The sequence below is a fragment of the Mus pahari genome, chromosome 8 (assembly GCF_900095145.1).
Source record: "Mus pahari chromosome 8, PAHARI_EIJ_v1.1, whole genome shotgun sequence".
Lineage (NCBI taxonomy): Eukaryota > Metazoa > Chordata > Mammalia > Rodentia > Muridae > Mus > Mus pahari.
Genome location: NC_034597.1, coordinates 91,974,073 through 91,983,034, shown reverse-complemented (window position 1 = coordinate 91,983,034; position 8,962 = coordinate 91,974,073).

The following is an 8,962-nucleotide window of genomic DNA, read 5'->3' as shown; positions in this document are numbered from 1 at the left end:
AGGAGGAGGAGGAGGAGGAGGAGGAGGAGGAGGAGAATGAGGGGAAGTTGTTGGGGAGGGAAACAGGAAGAAGACATCTTTGACATCAGAGGTTTTCTTGTTTGTTTGTTCTCATCTTGCCATGTCAAAGTACGGGATTAAGCCCATCAGTCGCGTGTGCCTGTGGTAACTCTTGAAAACATTCCCTCCACTCAATGGCTGCAAACTTCCCAGATTAATGGTATCTCTGAAAAGGTAAGACATTAGATTCTAAACCACATTTGAATAAAGACCTGGAACACAGCTCTTGTCCAGTGAGTGAAGTTATTATTGTGCCAAAATATTAATACAGAAGTAGCTTTTGATTTTTCCCTGTTATTTCTGTTAGAGAAAATATACACCCCCAATTTCCACCTCTGGCCTCCTAAAGGACAAGGACAATGTTCTGCTAAAGTCGATCTTAAATGTGGACACTGAGTACTATGGTTACAAGGGGGAGAGACGGGACTTTAGGAAAGCTGGGACTTTACGTTGTGTGAGAGTAGTTCATGCTGGGGACAAAAAGAAGAGGAGAGGAAAGAGAAAGCAAATCGAAGTGAACTGCCGTACGTATTTGAGTCCCCTTGACAAACCCCTGAGAGGCACTAGACAAAGATAGAATTGGGTTTAATTATGTGTCAAAAGCTGAGCCCCCGTCTTAGTGTAACACAGCTATGGGACTGAAAGCACATCTGGATTTACAAAGCTTCCTTGTTGGTATCAGGGCTGTGTAGAAAAGGATTAACCTCGCCCAGAGAGAAGCTTGAGTGTTTTACATAGACTCCAGGGTGGTAACTTTGAATTATCCACCTTCTGCTTATGTCTAGGTTTCCCTGGAATCACAAATCACACTAGATACGATACAATAGCCAAATGACTTAAGGGGGGAATTTTGGACAACCCCAACTCTCTCTACACTCAGATGGGCTGGAAACTAAAGTCAGGCATGCCAGAGGTCAGCCTGCTGTCATGACTAAATGAAAATCCTAGATACCAAAGCTAAGAGGAGCTATTCTGAATGCCCTTACTTCGTATGCACGCTCACGAATCACTGCTGGGGAAAATTGGTACAGAATGCAGTGGCCCTGAGGGGAATTACTGAAATCAACATGGGCATCTCTCAGCACTGTCCTGAGCTCCTATTCCCTTGGCTTCTGCCCACTGCACCCTCTCGCCGTAATTATGAATATCCTAGCTTCCCTAGATTTTCTAGATTTCTTGAATCAGTTATCATAATTAACAGGGGTTCAGTGCCATCGTTACCTGGGTGTCCTCCCACAAGACAGCGGTGCCCTGGGTCAGTAAAGAGCACAGAGATAAACCACTCTGGGGATGATGTCAGAGAACAGTGTACATGAGCAACCCCTTACATGGAGGCAGCCCATCAACTGTGATTGGCTAGCACATTACCTCAGATTGAACAGTGAGCACTCGGGCCACCAGGGTCTCTATGAGGAAGAAGCATACTGAAAGAGGCACAGAGAGTGCAGACTCTTCCACAGGCCAGCAACAGGCTACTCATGCTACTGCAGAGTGAAGTGTGCTGACTTCCGAAGCATGCTGTGCCATGTTAGAAGGGCAGTGTGTCAGGTAGGCTACATTTTCTCCTACAGTTTGAGGGAATCTCTCTGAGTTGTAGTTCTGTCAGAAGTCAATGGTGGATTTAAGCACTCCCAACCAGTGTGGATCTATTAAAAGTGAAGATGGCATTAAAGACTCACAGACTTCACAGAAATGCACTGTGGGCTGTCTTTTACAGGCAAGTTGAGGGTGAAAATTACAACTGAAAAGGGGATCTATACTTAGAATAGTTGAGTGGAATGGCTAAGGTCTGTAAGACAGCTATTTGAAGGCCCGAGGCAAGACAATTACGAGATCAAAGCCAGCCTGGGCTCCGCACAATTGCAAACCAATAAAGAGTACTTCCACAGGAAATAGTAGGATAAAAGTAACCAACTCCAGTCAGTTTTACTACAGCACATCTAACAATGGAGGTCTAACAGAAATCATAAACTGTGTTTTGGGGACCTGGAATGTATATTATCCATATTAACTTCAGTTCCAGGGCTTGGAGCTATAAAGCATTTCATGGGAAGTAGATTTGAAATGGCTCTAAATTTAACTAACTCAACACTGGAACCTGCAGGGTAAAAGAAAGAAAGAGAGAAAGAAAGAAAGAAAGAAAGAAAGAAAGAAAGAAAGAAAGAAAGAAAGAAAGAAAGAAAGAAAGAAAGAAAAACTCAAAAAGAAGAAATCTACACAAAGGCAAGATACACCAGAACTTATTTTTGCAAATATATGACAAAAAAGTCATCTGAATGAATAAGAGCCACATGGCAAGTGGGAGTCAACAGTGCATCTCTACACATCTAAGTTAATAAAACACCACAGTACCCAAATTTCAAAAATGGCATGAAAGGTTTAATCTGTTACACTGCTCTGTTCTGGTGAGGTAATTCTTAGGTTGGTATAATCATTTAAAAACACCATATATAGCAAAGGAGACGTTAACAAGTTGAGTGCCAGTCTTAGCTTTACCAATGATGAACGGACCCTGTCATGGTTTTTGTCATGGTTGACGATTCCCCATCTCTCTTCATCTTTACATCTGGCAAAAATGGGTGGCGTGGCGTCAGGTCAAAATCATTAACATGTCAAACATATTCTTTATGACTAAAAAAAGAAAGCAATGTTCTAAATGATTTGGGGAACTCTAGCCACAGTGTCTTGTCTATAGTTAGACTATGAGGTAGCAGCCACTGGTGAGTTATCACAGAACAGATCCATGACACTATCTTATGGGGATCTATGGCTAACACAGTCACACTCCCACTTTCTTTTAGTACTGATGCAACACATTTGTGGTGTTTTGAATGAAAATGCCCCTGTAGACTAATCTATTTGAATGTCTCTCTGTGGAAGGTGTTTAGAAAGGTGTGGCCTTGTTTGAGGAAGTGTTTCACCTGGGGTGGATTTGATGTTTCAAAGGCACATACCAGTACCAGTCTCTCTCTCTCGCCCTTCCCCTCCCTCATCTGTCTCCCTAAGTCTCTCCCCTCTTTCTCTCTCTCTGTCTCCCTCCCTGTGTGGTGTCTCTCATTCTGTCTGTGCCTTCCTTTGTCTTGTCCCTCTCTCTTTCTCTTTCTGTCTCCCACTTTGTCCATGTGTCTCTGTCTGTCATCTATCTGTCTGTCTCTGTCTCTCTGTCCATCCCGCATGTGTGTGTGTGTGTGTGTGTGTGTGTGTGTGTGTGTGTGCTTACAACTTACAAACTGGGTGTGAGCTCTTGTATACTGCTCCAGTGCCAGGCTTACCTGCCTGCTGCTGTGTTCCCTGCCATGATATTCATAGGCTAACCCTCTGAAACAGTTAGCAAACCCCACAGTCAGATGTTTTCTTTTGAATGCTGCCTTGGTCCTGGTGTTTCCTCACAGCAGCGGGACAGTAGCAGGAGGATGCACCAGAAACAGGTTCCACAGCCTCCCTTGTAGTTAGGCGTGGTCAACACTGAGTGACAGCTTGCTGTGAACCAGGAGATAACGTTTCCTTTCTCTTTCTCAGTCACCGGCCAGCGTGAAGCTGCTTAAGCCAACCTTGATCACAGAGCATGAGAACCTGATGGAGCAGCAATATGCTCTGAACAGTTCCGTGTACAAAATCAACTTTTACTTTACCAGGAGAATCAATGAGGAAAAAGACCGCCCTGCTTGAGGTAGTGAACTTAGGTGTTCTTTGTTAGAGACACTTTAGTAAGGCCATAATTTATATAAAAACTGGTGCCCAGAGTCAGATCATTTCAAACAAAATCATGAAAGTCCTGGCTAGCTGGTTATACAGTAGAGAATGAGGAAACGTAAGTTATGGGCTAGAAATCTAAAGAACCAGTAAACATTTAAAGAGGTAAGAACTTTTTTTTGTCTCTTGGGATGTGGTAAACTGTTACATGAGCCTGAAGCATCTTAAAGTGCCATAAAATAGAGACATACTCAAATATGTGGGGTGTGTGCATAGGTGATACCGTACACAGAGTACATAATGTCAACCCATGGGACCTACGTGGCATAAGGACACAAAGTCCTTCAAGTTGTCTTCCGACCTCCATGTCTGTACCATGGCATATGCACATGTGCACGCTTGTACATACATGCACTCTTATGCAGGAATAGAAATGTGATAAAATATAAAAACAAAAATAGAAAATAAAATAAAAATGAGTTTTGTAGGGGAAGAGAGAAATAAGAAGTACTTGACAAGAGAGGGAACCTAATGAAAGCTACCTTAGCCAGAGAATTAAAGTTACTACAACATCACTCACGTAACTCCCAGTATGATATTCTCATAGTGGGACTATGTAGTCTTCCCTCCGTACCCACAACCACATGATAAAAGAAATCTCTGAGTAACGTGGTCATGAAAGCCCGCAGGCCTAAGAAACCATCCTAAGCAAGAACTGAAGGAGATGCAATGAGGAAAGGTGATGACGAGGAGATCCAAGACCACACAGACACGAGTTTATCACAGGTTCCTTCATTGCAGCAAGGGCACCGCGCTGACTGGCTGGGGACAGCTTGCCTGGTTCAGCCTTGTGCGCTAGCAGGTGTGGTGGCAGCTCTCTCTCTCTCTCTCTCTCTCTCTCTCTCTCTCTCTCTCTCTCTCTCTCTCACACACACACACACACACACACACACACACACACACACTTCCCTAATGACAGCCCTCGCCAAGCCCCTGCCCTTGGCCATTTATCTATCTTCTGTGAAATGTCCGCATGGCTCCTTTGTCTGTTTCTAAAGGAGATGGTTTTCATTTTAGTGTTGTGTTTTAAGGATTATTTGAGCATGGGGACAAGTTCCTTAACAGCAAGTGTTTTGAAAATATTTTCTCACTGTTGACGGCTTATCTTTTCATTCTCTTAACAGTTTCTTAACACATAGCAGAAGTTTTTTTTTTTTTTTAAATTGTTTCCAGAGGTAATTAATTTTAGTTCTGAAAATAATGATTCTTAGGATTCTATCTTAAACTTTACCAAGCTTAAGAAAGTTTGGGTTTTCTACAAATCTTTTTGTTGTTGGCTTGTTTTGTTTTATTTGGTTTGGTTTGGTTTTTGAGACAGGGCTTCTCTGTGTAACAGGGCCCTGGCTGTCATGAACCTGCTGTATAGACCAGGCTGGCCTCAAACTCAGAGATCTACCTGCCTCTGCCTCCCGAGTGGCAGGACTAAAGGAGGCACCACCACACCTGGCTCTGCTACCAGTTTTAGTTTGCCATTTTCACATTTAGGTCCATAAGTCAAGTGTTTGTAAAATGAATGAACCTGAGACAGTTGGCCATGCTAGTCTCAACATGGTAGAAATTCATTCACAAGTGCAACAGCACAAGCCGAAAAGGTATAAAGGTAATACCAAATTTCAACATATTTGTCTTATGAACTAATCAGAGGTCAGCTTGGGAGTGGACACAGCACAGAGGGCAAAAACCGAGAACAAAATGAGTTATGCTGTTTCAAAATTACATTCTTTTGTGACTGCTAAAATAGAAAGGACCATCATAGATAGCATGGTGTCTGAAGATGGCCCCACTTGTCTATTATCTATCCTGGTTTTATTGTAAATCAATTGAATGCTTTAGTTTCAGCTTGGTAGCATGGAAATTCAGCAAGTGTAGCTCCATTTGGTTTTGTTGTGTTGACCCAAGCTTAGGCCAAAGCAATGGCCAACTATAAATTATATTTAATATAACCTGAATTTAGTGTGTATTTCAAGAGTTCATTAACAGGGAACCATGATCTATGCCTTACCTACTTTTTCAACACCATCTCTTCTTGCTCACTAATTCCAGGTTCCTGGCAATCTTCCCATTATTAAATTACACCAAAGGTTAGTTACACTGGATGTGTTGGCTCAGGTACTTTACGAAGGGGAATCTTTAATCTGGTTTGTCAGTGACAGCAAGAAAGACCCTGACAGTAGAGATTTTTCCCATTTCCCTTTGGGAAAAAAATTAATAAACCGTAACTGTCAAAAGAGGTATACCAAATTCTAGATGTTTCTTTTACAAGATTTGATTTCACATTGCAACAAGAGAAAAGAACAAATGTTGTTGATAAAATTCCAAGGTGTCTCTCCTTGATTAGAAATAATGTTGCTTTTCTGTCTTAGCCATTCAGTGCCTCTCATGAGTTGAGGGAGCACCTTGAGTTCTTTGTTTTCATTCCAGGTGGGATCCATACTAGCCAATCACTTGACTCCCACTTGCTGTGGGCTCCTCTGTCCAGATCACAGTTGTCAATCACCAGTCAGTCCCTCCCACTAGCTTTATGGGCTCCTCTGCCTAGTGAGAAACTTCATCCTTAGTTTCGTGTGCTTAGCAGAAAACAGAAAGCTGGTCTGAGTCATATCTGAATATTGTTTTATATAGGGACTAACGGAAACTTCAGACTCTTTGGTCTTCGCTGTCTCTTAGCATTTGAATCTCATGGTGTTGAGAGGAAGCAAAGTCAGACTCACTTAGAACGTGATCTGTTTATTGCCAAATCTTTTGTTCAGCACGGAAGTCATGACGTAGCTATTTCCTCCAAACAGAACTGAGATAGCTGGGGAAGCTCCGAGAGTTACAAGAGTCACCAGAGGCCTCTCCAAGGTTCTACAAACAATAAACAATGGCAGGGACAGAGACTCTCCAGTTAGCCCAGCGCCCACAAGACCTAATCGTCCACATGGGCTGGGCCTCTCAGTAACACACCCACCATTGCTCATACTCCTGAAAGTATCCAAAATTCCTGTTGGTTCACCAAGCTTGAGTTGTGTGGGACTAGCTGTGCCTGAGGTTGTAGCCTTTCTGGCAGGAACAAAGGGATTCTAAAGAGAGACCCCTGTGCCCCTCCATTTGCCTTTCAGACTATTGAAACAATGGCAGCCTGAGCTCCTGTTAGGACAGACTGGGGGCCTGGAGAGGAGGTTACTAGATATTTCTGTACATTTCTCTTCGCAGCAGAACCACATTGTTAAGTAACTTCAGGTCGCCATTCCTTCTCTCTTCAATTAGCCAGGTGAGGACCTGTAGGTGATCGGAACTTGCTAAGGCTATCACATCCCAAGATTTGACCCTAGGAGTTAGTGCCAGGAGAATAAATGTTTGTTCATGTCTCCTCGAGAAAAGTCACACAACACAGACTGTCAAGGAAAAGGTCAGGGCTGCTTAGTAACTGAATGAATGAACAACGATAGATTATAACCCATGGATTCTTCTTTACACATTGAAAAGAACCCATTCCTTACCATTTAATACCCCAGTGTCATTTCCAGAAGCCACACTTACCAGATGACAGATCAAAGATCCAACAAATCATGCCTGCTCTGTTGTTTCCCCTTTAAGAAAGGGTCTCACTATGTCCCCCAGGCTGGCTTTGAACTTAACAGCCTCCTGCCAGACCACACAAGTGCTGGCATTGACACAACTCTAGCGGCTACACAACTTTTGCACTGTAAATAACTCAAATAAAGTTCTAAGTACAAATAAAACATTCAGTTGACCACAGGTGTGCCAAAAATAATAAGGTGAGCAGGAGAAACAAACTCAATCTCTGCAATGCTTGAGCTCTTAGTCCATTAGAGAGCGAGCATTCTAAATCTGCATGTCAGGCAAGAAGGGATCCAGACAGGGCGAGAGCAGCCCTACTCAATTTAAGAAGGATATTTATGGGTACCTCTAAGGAAACTGACTGACTCTTATGAGATAGGTTAAAACTCTAGAAATGTGCAAATGTTTACATTGTACCAAAATAATTTCATCGACAACTACAGGTCAGTCTCATTGGCAGCTTTTCATGATGTAGACTATTTACTTGTTTTGATGGAGCTCTGAGTCCAGCTGAACTGGATGTTGTTCCAAATGCTCACGACTTTCCAGCATGGCCAGCAACTTTCCAGCAAGCAAGTCAGTGAGTCCCCAGCAAATGAACAACCTCAGTCAAGCAGCTAAGGGTATAGCCCTCTTGTATCAATTCCTCCTCTTTCTTGGCCTTCCTTTAAAAGTTCAAGGTCTGTTAAAAACTCTGCATCTGAAGTCATGGTGTTTCTTTTACTTTGCTTCGCTGTTGTGGGTTTGAGGGCATGGCTTTGTCAGTTAGGTGTCCAATGGCAGAATGGATGCGTGATAGTGGTGTTCACCACACAGGGACAAGAATCCAAGTCTGATGCCCAACATTTCATATAAAACCAAGGTATGGTGGTTTATGCCTGTAAGGCCCGTGCAGGGAAGCCGAGACGGGAGCACCCCTGAAGGACGGGAGCACCCCTGAAGGACGGGAGCACCCCTGAAGGTGGCTGGATAGCTAAGAAGAACCAGTGAGCTCCCAGGTCAATGAAAGATCATGACTCAAAGAGGAGGAAAGGCACCTGAGCAAGACATCCAAAGTCAACCATCTCTGACTCCACACACATGTACATGCATGTAGCTGGATATGCATCACACATGCACACACAAAGAAAGCTGCCTTAATAGAACTATTATATCTCTGATGTGGAGTTTTTAAAAATTTACATCAGAATTCAGGACCTGGTGTTGGTGATTTGCAGGAACAGTATGCCAGTCATATCACGATTAATTGATGATAGAAATAGCAAAATCTTCCAAATTGTTAAGGAAAAAAAAAGTCTGTCATTTAGACAGTGAGAAAGTCCTCAGACATAATGGAGGAGTCTCAGTGAGTCAGAAACCTTTGTCTCTCTGATAATGTGTACACTTTGTTTCTCCAACAGCTTTTGGCTTGGTTTAATACATTATTGTGCAAGAAAGTGTCCATAAAACTGCTACGGAAAAGCGAGAAATGTGTTCTCTTCAGATTTTTATATTTCTAAATGATATTCAGATGATTTTTAATTACTACCAAGGCATTGAAATGTTAATGTATTTTATAAGACAGACGAGGGCGATTTAAGCCTTG